Here is a 15,758-nt window from a genome sequence, read left to right on the forward strand (position 1 = left end):
TAATGAATTCAACACATGTTCAACCCAATATAATAACGAAATACACATTTCATTAGTTTCGAGAATGTCTTATTTTTTTAGAATTTCATTTTGAACTTTACATACATAAACCTGTAGAGAAAAAGGTGATAAGCCTATTTAATATATATTTGTTTTTTTCTTTAATCGCAATAAGGGGATTCAAGCTGTGAAACATCTGGCGAATATATTCATTTTAAAAAAGTAACAATACGGTGCTAAGGGTCGTTGGACCGGTAACTTGCATTTTCCAGTACCGTTGAAACCAAAAAACCGAGCCATCCAGTTTCTTCTCATTTTTGCCGGGGTGTTTGGGCTTTCTCGAGAGATTTTTGGTTTTTTCTCGATTTTATTTGAATGTCGTTTAAAGTTATTAATACCGTTCAACGATTGATATTTTACCCTACAAACTTTAGTTTTCAGAAATTTTATCCTAAATCATAAGTAATAATCCTTTCATTAAATGATGAACTGCTATACAATTTTAATCTTTTTCGCCGAAAACACTCGGATGCAAACTGGATATTAATATCGCCAGTTTTTTGAAATCCCGCCATTTGTAAAAGCTCTCGGGCCCATCGGTTTTCATTCGGAAATTAATCATTTGCATACGGAAAAGTTCAAATGCTATAATTAGAAAACAAGTTCGGAAAACGCTATAATTGGAAACGTCAACCCAAACTTGCGACCTTCCCCGATATTAAAAGGAGATATATAATATTAAATGACGGATGCAATTTTTTTGATGTTTTGTATTAAAAAAACGATATGAAAAGCTTTTATTAGCTAAGGAATGTTAGCTTATATCCTCGTAACGCGTTACGAAACAATCGGAAAAAAAGAACAAAGCTGAGGACTCTTCACTAGATCTACAGTAAAACAAGAAGATGGACGTTGGTCATGTCTATAAAGCGTAGGTTGCTGTGGTTTTTGAAATCGGTAAATTAGCCGTTCTTTATGATCGTTTCGTACCAGAAATAATACGTACTATTGGGCCAAGCTTCAATCGTAGTTAATTTATGGCATACAGTAGTGTCGTCTGTAAATTTATGAACACAGACATTGGGCTTTGGTGCTCAATCGTATTATGATTATAGGATGTTTGAAAATGATTTTTTTTCACAAAATGGGTTATATTTAAAGGGTTTTTTTATTTTAAAGGCGTTTTGAGCTAAAACCAAGTGTTCTGTGTTAGGAAATTATAATAAAAAGAAATATAATTGGCCCCCCCCCCATTCTGGGTATGTTGTAAAACCTGTTATAGGGTGGGTTTACCAAAGGATTAAAAACCCAGTCAACGCATGCAAAAGCCAATACATATTTTAACATCTCAGACTCAAACCGTTTGATATATGATTAATGTATAAATTAAACTTCAATTTATAAAGCAAACCAGAATGGAAAAAGGACCAAAATTAAAGTTCTGTGCCTTTATAAATTTTGAAAATTGAATCACTCAAGACCTGTTTTTTATGTTAGCCTTTTGTTAAAAGTGCACATTTGATAAATAATTTGTACAATTTGAGAATTTCATTCCCAATACAAACACAGTGCAACCCTGTGAAATATTATTTCTTGTTAACAATGAACAGTTGCAATTCCACTGAAATTTAAGATTGCCAAGAATTTAAAATCCCAATTCTTGGATTATGTACACCGGTAATGGATAAAACCCATAAATTTTCACCACTTTAAATGTTTCAAATGTTGAATTCTGCTAAAAGCGGTGCTAGGGGGCATGAAAGGTAATTGCACTTTCCCCCAACAGGCTCACCAAATAGAGCCTTGCAACAGTTTCAATTTTTTTGTCATTTTTGGGCTTTCTGCGGAATTCTTTTAATTTCTCTAATTTTTGATGTCAAATTTACTTAAAATTCAAATAAGATCACAAATCTGCTAAACAATGTTTTAGAAATACCTTTCAATGTTAATTTTTACACTCCACATCTCTTTTAGCAAAGTTTCAGGAACATTTGGAATGTTTGTTAAAATAACAAAAAACACAGATAAATTGAAACATGTATTTGAACATGGCAGTAAAACAACAAAAAATATTTTCAAATGAAACGCATATCTTCTTTTTCCCTTACCCTTAAAATTTTACCCAGTGACTTCTTTACGTTATTAGTTTTATTTTTTATTCAACCCATGCTGTCTTAAACAGGAAAAGAGAAAGTGTGAAAGATGGCCAAAATATTGTAGAAGGGAAAAAATAATATCTTATTCCAAACAAAATTGTAATGAACTTTGAGCTAACCCCTTAAATGGGTTTCTGGTTATGAAAGGATATTATGCTTAAGCCATTTGTGATCTTAGACCTTAAATTACTCCAAACTAAATGCTTAATTACTAATCTAAGCAATTTGTCCCTGGAATGTTTCAAAACCTTGCGGAACAATGAAGTGTAACATGTCACTTGGAGACCTTTGAACTTTTATAATCCAAATGGACCCAATCTTAAAACTAATGGCATTTCAGAAATTTTTCCTTGTGAGTTACATAAACTATACCTTACAATGTTACACATATATTTAAAGGAAGTTAAACTTTTTTGCCATCTTGAGATTTTAAATCTAATTACCCTCAAAAATCAGTTGGTGGCCATTATCTGGGGGGGAAGGGGCAATGTTCCTACCCAAGCCTAAAAACTTAGGCTTACCCCTGAATGTAAAATATTGTTTGTTTTCCCCCACTCCGCGAACCACCTCAAATAGCACAGTACCTAAAATACTTATTGCCCCAGGATTTGGGTTTACTAAAATGAAATCAGATGTCAATAGAATGACATCTTTTTAACCCGTCTCGTGCAATTTCTTAATTGTAAAATTACAAAATGTTGGGATATTTTGTTTGATTGAATCTGAAAATATGGTTCTAAATTTTCAAATAAAAACAGATGCTTTCATGCACAACAATTTGTTTGAACTACACCCTTAAATTTTTTAATTTGAAAATAAAAACAAGGGACAAAACATTTTGAATTTAACTAGGAATGTGTCCATAGGACACGGGTCCCCCTACGCGCCACTGTTCTGTCAATCTAATGACTCTAGGTTTCAAATATTTTTTTGAAAACTGTTTACTAAAATAAAGGGCAAGAACTTTACAAATACTGAATAAATTCAACAAGTAAACCCCAAAGGTGCATAAGTACACATGCTGACCAACATTCTTTTTCAAAAATTCAGGCCTTTACAAGTGAAATACTTTTTTGAAGCTATGCATGAAACAATTTGAAAAATTGTAAATTAAAATTCGATAAAATTAAAGTGAACCTGTTAAGTAGCCCACTCCTTATTGTCTTTTATTTATATTTTATCCCCTGTGGATTATTAATTATGGAGTTTAAATGATAAATTATTTATGTTTGGCTGAATTTGAAATGAAAAGAAAAATAAATATTTTTGAGCTAATGCATGAAACAAGTTGAAAATTTTAAATTTATACTACTGTTAAGTCAAGGGCAATAACTCTAACAAAACTGAAAAAAATCCAAATGAAAGTCCTAGGTTCATATCTTCACAGTGATGTAAATCATTATCCTGTTAATTTAGTGTGTTGTCATTATTCCTGTAAAGTTGGTTGTTCTCACTCAAAGCACTCAAGGAAACAAATAACACATAATGAAATGTTTTTTACTTGTCAAGGGGAAATAACTCTACAAATATGGATAAATCCACAACCAAAAACCCCAGGTGCAAAACTAAATATCTGAGCAACCTTTTCCCGTAAGGTTTTTAATGACTCATGTCAAATCCTTTTTTTGAGTTAATGTGACACAAGTTTGAAAAACTGCAAAATTTTTTACCAAGTCAAGGGCAATAACTTCTAAAATCCTTTTAATAATTCCAGACGAAAATACCCCAGAATGCGCATTTATAAACATGCTGATTAAACATTCCGTAAAGTTTTCATGACTCTAAGTCAAATACTTTTTGGGGAGTTTTACATCCAACACAAGTTGAAAATTGGCAAAAATTTTTAAAGTCAAGGGCCAATAACTCTCAAAAATACTAAATCCGACGAAAATACCTAGGTGCACAACTTACAACATAAATGTTCAACATTTCCTGGTAAAGTTTTCATTGTGTAGTTCAAAATACTTCTTGAAGTAACATGCGACACCAAGTTGAAAACTTGCAAAAAATTCCCAATGGCAGTAACTTCTGAAAAATACTTAAAAATATCCAGATTGAAAAAACCAGGGTGAACAACTACACTTTGCTGATCAACATTACAGTAAAGGTTTAAAAATGAACTCTAGGTGAAATAACGGACGGAAACGGACAAGGGTAAATCTTCTAAAATGCCCGCCACTAAAGTGGGGGCAACCAAAAAATAAAATATTTTAAATCACCCACCTATCCTATTCTAAACTGGAATGGGATGAGGGGAGTAAAATACAAAGATAATTTTAAGGGTTTTTTTTTTTAGCCTTTGTTTGATTGAACAAGGATTTTATAAGATAAAATCCCCTGGTCATTGGTCCTAATAAACTAAGACATTGGACTACAAACAATTCATAGACTTAAATAACATAACTAGTCTCCGCGAGTCGGAAATGTGTTGCCTTGTGAACAATATAAGTTTAGGGAGAAAATGGCCAAGACAAAAATGAAAATATGAAAATTAACAAAGGGGGCAATAAAGTTAAAACCACTAATAGCAAATAACAAGCAAAAGCCAAAATTTAGAAATTTTAACCTTTTGAAGGTCAAGGTCAATTAGAAAGAAGGGCCAAGGTTAGACAATACACCAAGAACTTTAAAAGTTGAACAAGGTTCAAGTTTGCAGAAGGCAACGGAGCAACCTCTATTTCTTTTTTCAAAAAAAAAAAAAAGAAAAGCTGAGCTAAGGTGAAATTGACATAGTAATTATATCAAAAAGATATAATTGGGAATAATTTACTTTTAACTTTGTTACTACATTAAAGCCATAAGCAGCACTTTATACTTTATTTAGATTGGATAATATTTTCACTTGTATAAAAAGTAGTCATTTTTCGACAAAATATTAAAAAACAAGACCTTGAGTCATGACAAATGAATCAAGAGAATTTTTTTTCGAAAAAAGGGATAGTACAGTGCCATATTCTAAAAAGATATTTTCATAAAACTATCCATGAATACCAGGTGTTCCCAATTAAGCTTTAAAATATGTTTGAATAGTTGGGCAATAGTGTAACACAACAACTATTTTCAATTCTTTCCCCAATAAAAAGTCCAATTTCACTAATCTTGATTTATGTTCCTCATGGGAATGGCTCGGGTAGGGCCTTCGGCTAACTTTGGGCCAAAATTTTTTTGAAATGGGGGTCATCTTCCCTCTAACTTTCTATTTTTATATATCCCCTCCCATGTCACTAATTCTCAGATTTATTTAGCATCATGAAAAATGGTATAATGATACTTTTTCTTCTTCTTTAATTCATCCAGACTCGCTGAAAGTCTGAAATGAGAAATAAACAAGCCTGTTATAACAAAAATCATAAGTGTATACAATTCTCAAAATGCATTACATGTAATTATGTCTCAAAATTTATTAGTCAGGTTATTCAGAGACTGCAAAATCTCTTTTGATTGAAATTAATATTATATAGGCAATATAAATGCATAGTGATCACACTTTCAATAAAAATATCTTATAATTCATAGAGGCAGGAACATTTAATACTAAGATATGCAGCATTTATATTCATATGCAAAAATGAAAAAAAAAATGTTGAGAATCTATATGCCCAAAGAAGATAAAGCACAACATTTTATTTAGGTTTTGCCTCTTTATATGTTTGAAGAACTGAAAATCTTTCTATTGAAATAAACAAAGAAACATGCTACATCCATATTAGACTCAGTACAGAGTACATCTTATGTTGAACATTATTATAGTTCCAAACAATTCACTTTATTAAACACAAACTGGACACTGTTTTCTTTCATTCTGTAAAATTGTGAAACATTACATGTTGGAAGTTTTGTAAGTAGCATACCTAACAGATCCCCCTTGTTGGTGATGTATGGTCTATTTGCATGTATATTATAATCTATGGCTGCAAGAAGATTGTGCATCCTATAAACAGGTGGTGTGTAAGCAAATCTTTTGTACAATACATCAAGATGTGCTGGTGAAACCCCTACATGCCAGCTGTACTTTCTAAAAATGAATACAAATAATGGAAAGATATTTTCATTTAAATGATTTTAGTAAGAAAAATCCTTTAACATTAACATATTCATATGCTAGATATAATCTCTGTATGTAAATAATTATCTTTGAAAAGATTTTACACAGCTCTATCCCTCAATTGATAAGTGCAATAAAGGTGCCAATTAATTTATACATAATGGTTTGTAGGTCCATTTGCGTTAACATATAAAGGTGGCTGTAAACATTGAACATTCTATAATCAAATAGACATATGAGCTTTGTATTAATCAGGACATATACTCCTTTCCAGATAGGAAAATAAATCCTTTTAAAAATTTCACTCAAACTGCTAGCATATCTTAACAAAGATAGACATATCTCCTTTGCAGAATTAATGGTTCCAACATTGGAGCCATTGGCTTCAACTTTTTTGATTGGCCAATCTGGTGGTGCAAACTAAAATTGCTCCAGGGGGAACCCTGTCAATATAAATTTCTTTTTTGTACCTGATGAGAACATACCTGCAGTCATCTTATTCAGAACACCAGCCCAGATCTTTCAGACTATGTGCATCTTATTTCCTTTGCAGTCATGGTTTGTGCTGGTTTCTAATGGGCCATGATTGTATAGGCATTGGTGTATTCCATCATCTGAAAACAGAATCCATTATGCTCAATAACTATAAGATTGATGCAGACACTAAAATATATTATTCCCTGAAATAAAATATCAAGACAAATAAGCATGCATTAAAAAATGGCAAAGAAGTCAGCCTTCAACAAGTTTTATGAAACATTACTAAGCATTTCACATTTATTTTACATATAAAAATGCTTACCATAAACCTATGAAGTATTCCACATTATGCATCAAAACATCTTGCATGCATTAATTTTCTTGCAACAAATGACAATTATGTATTGGCTTTTGCTATCTAGAATTTTATCTAAATATTTCTTGAGCAACAGAATAATCATATAAAAATATCAAACATTCAAAACAAAATCAAATATATAATAATTGTTTACTTACCATGAATAAGTTTATAGTCTGTAGCAGTTTTATAACTAAACCATAAATGAATGGTTGTGTCTCAATTCAACTCCAAAAGGATTTTATTGGCTTTCTTTAGTGCTACCTGAAGATTAAACCATAACTTGCTTAAGATTTAGAAGAAAAAAAAATCAATTGTGGAATTCCTTTTCATTTTAGCGAAAAATATTCTACATAAGAATTGTAAATATATTCAGTCTTCACCTACATTTACTATAGGACATGAATCTGCCCTTGTTATTAACAACAAATACAGCAGTATTGCATGCAGTGATAACACCAGTCTATTAAAAATTCTTAGTTTAAAAGGGATAATTATAACTTAAAAAATATTGCTTTCACAGTCATTGAATTTAAGATTTTGAATTCACTGGCCCCAATTCCAGTTTTGAATTTATTCTACTATATATTTAACTACATTTTCTTAAAATTTACACTGGCCCAAACTAATTTTCACTGGCCATGGGTCACCGGGCCAGTGCTAAATTCAATGACTGCTTTCATAAGAACATGTATGCTCCCCTGTTTAACAATTACACTTTGTCCTGATAAGCAAGTCTTTCAAGTTTCATGTTGATACATTTCAAAATATTTAAATAATGCAATTGTATGCCAACATAGCAATCTGACATAGAATACATGTAATAGCTTTGAAAAAAAAAGCTAGAAATTAGTAATTCATGATGTTTGATTGTAACTAAGAAAGTATACTCCACTTTTGAGGAATCTGTAACTATTTTGTTGTATGGTCTGAGAATTGACTACATAACAGAATCCTTTCCGCGTCACGACAAAACCAACATAGTGCGTTTGCGACCAGCATGCGCATCCGCGCAGTCTGATCAGGATCCATGCTGTTCGCTATCCGTTTCTCTACTTGTTATAGGGTTTGTAAGCGAACAACATGGATCCTGATCAGACTGCGCGGATGCGCAGGCTGGTCTGGATCCATGCTGGTCGCAAAACCATTATGTTGGTTTTGTCATGACGCGGCTCATATATATTTTTTCACAAGTGGATTTAAAACCTATAATGACCCTCTATTATTTTTTCACCTCAGTGAACAATTATCTATAATAATATTATGGAGTCATACAAATATCAAACTCATCATTTAAGATGACACCAAAATCTTTCAATTGGACCAAAATTAACCATGTAATGCATGTTTTTTTTTCTTCTTCTAATACAGTATTATATGCCACTTAAAAAATGTCATTATTGTTTAATATTTAAATCATATGAATATTTTGAAAGGTATTATTATAACCTGTCACTTTCGACAAAAATGGTGTACTTACTCTCCTCTGCATATGCACTGAAGTCCAGGTCATCTTTGATGTCCCTGGTAGTGGTATTGCAACACATGATGACGATGAAATTGATTTAATTCTGTAATTGAAAATATAGCATACTAGTACCATGGCCTAAAATCTTGACTATTCAAACCAATTACAATACATGAATTGCTGCACTGCTTATAAGGAAGAAGGTTTGTCAATAAGAATTATCTAACAATTCCAGCACAATTATGGTTATTGTCCATCACTCCATGATTATTTTTCAAATTGTGAAATGCTGAAATTTTACTGCAAAAATGATTCAAATGAGACAACAATATTGATTTTTGTGCGATTTTCCAGACAACATTTTATTTTTTCTACTTTATTTCTTTGAAGAGTCAACAAGCCTGGATAGTAGATCAATATATCGGACTTACGGGCTTGTTATTGCTTAAATGTCGGTCAAGGTTGCCCAAAAGCAAAAATATCTCAAAATCAAAGGACGTCATATTTATAGGACTACCCTTGATAGTTGAACATGCTTGGAAGAAATGTCTGTTCTGCTAGTCAATAGTTCTAACCCTTTTTGAGACACATGTGTCTAATCTATTTCACAGCATTGTAGTTACTATACAGTACAGCTTACAGTAAAAAACAATAATGTAATTGGGAAATAAAAGTTATTCAAAATATAATTTTGTTGTGTCTTAAATGATTCTTAAAAGATAGTGATTGGCCATCTTAAACGATATTACAATGGTTACAATGAACATACGCCATAAAATTGTAAAGGATTAGGCTCAGCCGATCTTTTATTTAACCTGTTAACAATTTATTGGTACGAAAATGGGTCCGTACGAAAATTACAGTGAACGAAAACTTGATACACAGACGTGGATCTGCAAGCTTAATTTCTTTATCATAAGTCAAAACCATCCTAAAAACTATAACACAATATCTGTGTTTATGTATTCGTAGGTGAAATTTTTCTATAAGTAGATCTAAGACCAAGAAAAATTTAAATGCAAACAAAAACGATGATCACCTCACCTGTCAATCAGATAACAACTTCACGGTCGCTTTTGGTTTTATTTACCCTTTTTAGAACTTTTCATCGCTTTGAATCACTACCGGAGTATATCCTTGGTTGAATTAAATCACAGTTTCTTTCCACTTTTCGCTTTTTCCTTTCACAATCTCAAAATTTATTTCTCGTATACGTGACACACCTTTCGTATTGTCCGCCATTATTTTGGTTTGGTAAAATCATATCACGTGACTCAGACGAACATTTACTCGAAGGGCTTCCCGCCAAATATAAATCTTATTTGACTAACCCAGTCAAATAAGAAAATGCATTTTTTTAGAATGGTCCGGAGAGCGTTTTTAGTTGGAAAAACTTTGTCAATACTAGTTAAATAATGCATTTGATAACAAATAGGCGTTAAATTTGACAATCTGTTTTGATGAATTTGACCAGGAATATAACTTTAAGTCTTAGTGACACACACAATGAATTTATAATTGTTGTCAATTTTATTAAATTTCTTAAATTTCTGAAAGAAACAATTTGCCCGTTTAGCGTGTTATTCAAACATTACAATTGTGTTATGTTTTATTTAATACGCATGAAAAGTAATTGCAAACGTCAAATTGTTTGCGAATTCAAACGATAATTTAATTAGCATCATCATCTAAGAAGGAAAAATATACATAACATTTTAGCTTGTTTGGCGATTGTAAGTCGTTGAAAATAACTCGACTATATATACTGTGCGCAGTAAAAGTGAGTAGTCTGTAAGAAACATTATAACTTGTATGTAACAAACTTTTATTATACTTTCACTCCCCAATTTACCTTTAAAGCATGGGTATTTTATATATGGTCATTCCTGTTTCATACGCATGTATACTACTTTTGTTGCAATAATGGCATATATAAGTCAGTTATGAACGTTTTACTTACCACAAAGTTTAAGGAAAATAGGTAAAATACCAAATAGGGGGGTGTTAAAAAAGTCATGATTTTATTTTATTTATATGGACAGCTGCACTTAATATTCATATAAAATACTTTGATACTATACAGATTCTGAACAGATTATGGTAATCAATAGTTCTAGTTGATTTTTTATTTATAAAATAGAACGAGAAGAGCATATGTACAAATGGACATTCTAATCTTAGATTTAACTTTCAATAAGTATGACACAAACTAAAAGTCGCCCATTGTTTCTGAATTAAAATTTCAAGTATATTTCTATATTTTACTGTATTGTCTTTTATTTTCTATAAAATGTGTGTGAGTGAGAGAATGATATCGATATCAACTTTACATTGTTTTAACGAACATATATTCAATAAGATATACTAATATAACGCCCTGCACATATAATGCATTTTTTGTTATTATTATAAATTCATACAAAACATTAATATTCATAAAAAGTTTACACGATAATCTCCCTGTATTTTACAAATGTTAATATCGTCTCTGTGTCATGATAAAGTGACAGTAACAGCTATTTTATTTTTTTAATTGGACTTTTTGTCTTCTTTTCCCTGAATAAATATAACAATCAAGAAACTTTGGGTGTAAAGTTTTAAAATAAGCTGTCATCATATAATATGTATAGGACAACAAGTTAAACTATTTATATTATAAAATTGTACCTTTTGACTTTTCAGCTTCTTTGTTTGATTCAAACACATGAATGAATGTACAAGCATTGAAAGATATATAACTTCTTTAGAAAACGTAATTCTACATTTTAAGTTTCACAACATGAAGTCGCAACCAATGTTTATACTGTCATTTATTTAATACTATCTTTAGTATATGTTTAAACAAATTGTTGAGTGTCTTTCGAAAGTATATGAGTCCAGTAAAAAGTAATGGTAAACCACGCGCTATACTTGTCAAGTTTGCGACCTACCGCGCTCGGCAGAAGATCTACAAAATGCGTAAAGAACTCCGGTCAAAGGGTCACAATATGGTTTTCTTTAATGAAGATCTAACAAAGCAGCGCTCAGAATTGTTGTTTCATGCAAGAAGGCTAACTCAGGCTGGCTCAATTGACAGTGCTTGGTCTTCAGATGGAAATGTGCTTATCAAAGTCACAAGAAACGGTTCAACTAATATAAAACGCATCTCTTCTATAGACGAACTGAAACAGTATAAATCATATGCTGATGTTGTTAGTTTTAAATAAGTGAAAGACGCGCTATTTTAGTAGTGTAGTGTGACAACTTTTCAACGGATTTATAGAGCCGTTATATACCACGTTAAATCACGTGTCCAATACAAAGTGAAATAAACGGTTAATTATCACTGTAACATTGTACCGTTAAATATTTTACATGTAATCAGTTCAAACTACCTTATCTACCTGCTGTTTAAGTTGAAACTTGATAATATTTTAAATGGTAATGAGTAAAGAACTAAAAGAATTAAAATTAGGAGAATAAAAAAAAATGATGATATTAATAGTCTTACTATGATCGCTTAAAACAATACACATGCATATGACGTTTTCTGACTGTTAGTCTAGAAAATTTTGAATGCGTGATGTGTGTGACTGTATACTAGATAAGGCTATATTTTATCAATAGAGATACAATTTTTTTTTCTAAAAAAACTTAGACTACCTATGGACTTTTTGAATACTTTTTATGATTATATTCCTTTCTTATTATTTTCCCCTTTAAATATCTTATCCAATTATAAGTAAACATGCTGGTATTTTAGTACTGTAACAATTCAAGCTGGGAATATACAATGTAAGGTCAGTTGGAGGTAGATGGATGAGTCTTGTAGGTGTGGATTGACCTTATCACTTGACAAAATCCATCTTGAACTTCATCTGTTTTTTTTTGTTTTTGTTTTCGTTCCCTTATTCTAAATTTTAAGTGATAAAATATAATAATCATAAAAACACATAGTATAAGTTGTTTATATTGTCCTCTGCTTTGGACATGATTTATGTTTATAAATAGTGTATACATTAACTATCAAGCTGGGAATATACAATGTAAGGTCAGTTGGAGGTAGATGGATGAGTCTTGTTGGTGTGGATTGACCTTATCACTTGACAAAATCCATCTTGAACTTCATCTATTTTTTTGTTTGTTTTGTTTTGTTTAAACACTTAAATAGCTTATCTTATAATCATACCAAATGCATCTTAAGGCACTAGTCATAATTGTATTGTTTCTTTTGGTTTTTATTATTATTATTATTATTATTTTGATATAACTGTTTTGTATCTTAAATAATATTAGTAGAAATGACTATTAACAGCTGTTGTTTTGTGTCCATCGATCATTTCTTGTTTTTTCGTTTTCGGACAAGACTGTTTTCTATATGGACACACTTAAAATAAAAAGCACATATGTTTGCAATTTTAAAATATACCCTGTATTATTTTGTATAATATCTTACTCTTGCTTTTTGTTGTTTTTTTTTCTGTTCTCAGTATACTTTTGAAATGTTAATTTATATACTTTTTACTGTTGTCATTAAAATATAAATAGCTTAAACATCTTATTAGTATTGAATACTATCAAAATATAATATTTCACTTTGACCTTTGTCAATATAATCTGAATAAACACATGTATTTAAGAACTATCATATACTTCCGATCATCGACTACATAATGTTATATGACTGTTGTCTTTTATATTAGAAATTAATTTATATATGAGTAGTAATGAATAATTTAATTTTACTTAATTTTTCATTAAGTATGGATTAAGTATGAATAACTGCACTGAATAAAGCTCTTTAAAAGCTGACTTTTTGTTAAAAAATATTCATATTAAAAGATACATATTTTTATTTGGATTTTTTAAAGAAAATATGTTCATAGTACTAAGAATTAATTAAATATCAATTAAACAATAGCTTTCAAAGACTTTTCATGATCATAAAGCAAGAAAAGTCACGAAATATAACCATATTCTTCGATTGCAAGACTGAAATGAATTTTTAAGATACTTTCAGGAATTTAATAATAATTTTATAATTCAAATTATAAATTGTTAAATTATATCATTAAGAAATTTTTTTTTAGTTTCAAGATATCTTTAAAATATCCTCCATATGCTGATAAACTTCTATCAGATATGTCTTTGTATATTTTTTTATGTACCATTTCGCTTCTTTTGTTTTTTGTAATAGCTTACTTATTCATATTCATTCATTTTCCAATTTTTTACTGTTTGCTTGGCTGTTAATGCGAGAAATACGTTCATGTAAACACATTTATTATTTTTCTTTTAATCCGCCATGACCAAGACCTGTAATAAATCTTTCAGACCTCTTCCAATTTATAACACTTCCTTCAAATTTTCGCTTTCCGTTCATTTTTTCTTCTTGATGTCTCTGTATCAAACAAAGACATGTTTATGTTCTTTAAAGATTGTTATTGACTATTCATCAAGTATTTCACTATCCATAAGATACCAAAGTAGACGTGTTTATTTTGAATATTCAATGAATTCTTTGATTTTGTATATCATACCAACATCTATTTTATTAATGTCACTGTCATTCCTTCTTTGGATATGGATATTCATAAATATTTTTGGTGATGTTCAGCCCAACCCTGGACCTGCTTATACATCGGACATCTCCTCAGATTACAGTACATCATCTGATAATATGTCTTCATTACTAAACTTGCCAAATCACTTCTCTGTTGTTCACTATAATGTTCAAAGTATAATACATAAACTGGACTTACTTTCTTATGAGCTTCAATCATTTGATGTTTTATGCTTCACTGAAACATGGCTGTCTGTCTCGCACCATTCTGATGACTTAAGCTTCCGTTGCTTTCACCCAATAGTCAGAAGAGATAGGGAAAATGACAATCATGGTGGGGTAGCAATGTATATCAAAGATTCGTACCATTTCATTAGACGATATGACTTAGAACCAGTGGATATAGAATGTCTTTGGGTTGAGTTAAAATTAAAACATAATCATTCTATTCTTATTGGTACTTTCTATAGACCACCAAACTCAAGTGTTGACTATTTTACTCGTATAGAAGATGCTATTGGTCTTGCTGTAGATTCGGGAGTTTCGGATATTATTGTAACTGGGGACTTTAATCTAAATATCCTTCAACATTCAACATCACAAAAAATTACAAATCTTTGTCAACAATTTAGCATTACTCAACTTATTGACGAGCCTACACATTTTACTGAAACGTCATCATCTGTTATTGATCTTCTTTTTAGAAACAGAAATGAGGCAATTGTTCTTTCTGGTGTTGGCGATCCATTTCTGTCAACACAGGAGCTTCGCTTCCATTGCCCAATATTTGCAATTTTCAAATTTCATAAACCCTTGCCAAAGAAGTATAAACGCCATATATGGAGATACAATGACGGTGACTATGATGGTTTCCGTCAAGAGTTATCGGTGTTTGATTGGAACTCGATAAAAAATGAAAATGTTGATGAATTTACTTCTAATTTGACAAATGTTATATTGAATTTAGGGAAAAAGTATATTCCTAACAAATGTGTTACTATAAACGATCATGATAAACCCTGGATAACAAATGATATCAAACATAAAATCGTCAAAGAAGAAGAGCCTATAGAAAAGCAAAACTTACTAACACTACTGTTCATTGGAATAAATTCCGTAGGTTAAGAAACCAAGTTGTTTCTTCTATAAAACAGGCAAAAGATCAATATATAGATTCTCTTTCAAACAAATTAAAAAATTCGGCTCTTTCATCTAAAGATTGGTGGAAAATATTACGAGGTTTTATTTCTGATAAAAAGTCTGTTGGAATTCCCCCTTTAAGTGATGATGTTTTAAATGAACTTGTCTATGATGACAGAAAAAAATCAAATATTTTGAATACTTATTCTACAAGACAATCATTAATTACTGGCTCTGACAAAGAAGTCCCTATCTTATCATCTGCTTCAGCTAATCCTCAATCATTGGAGTCAATTACAATTTCAACCTCTGAAGTTGAAGATGCAATTAAATGTCTAAAAATTGGAAAAGATTCAGGACCTGATGGTGTTGATAACAAACTTCTAAAGGAGTCCGTTGAACACGTAAAATTACCTCTTTGTGAGTTATTTAATTCGAGTTTACAAAATTGTTATGTTCCATCATCTTGGAAAATTGCTAATGTATGTGCAGTTTATAAAAAAGGAGATCGTTCACTTGTGTCAAATTACAGGCCTGTATCCTTGTTATCAACAATAGAAAAGGTTTTT

At 30.8% G+C, this 15,758-nt stretch overlaps 1 long non-coding RNA gene across 1 annotated transcript; it reads right to left on the minus strand.

Annotated features, from left to right (window-relative positions):
* Positions 1 to 7,205: 7,205 nt before the first annotated feature.
* Positions 7,206 to 9,741, minus strand: LOC132722325 (uncharacterized). Its single transcript, XR_009624596.1, has 3 exons — positions 9,552 to 9,741; positions 8,520 to 8,610; positions 7,206 to 7,303 (listed from the first exon to the last, which is right to left on the minus strand). It is a non-coding gene; the product is annotated as an uncharacterized LOC132722325 (long non-coding RNA).
* Positions 9,742 to 15,758: the final 6,017 nt, after the last annotated feature.

This window comes from Ruditapes philippinarum, unplaced genomic scaffold (genome assembly GCF_026571515.1).
Source record: "Ruditapes philippinarum isolate M1 unplaced genomic scaffold, ASM2657151v2 ctg12080_1_1_1_1, whole genome shotgun sequence".
In the NCBI taxonomy this organism is placed as follows: domain Eukaryota; kingdom Metazoa; phylum Mollusca; class Bivalvia; order Venerida; family Veneridae; genus Ruditapes; species Ruditapes philippinarum.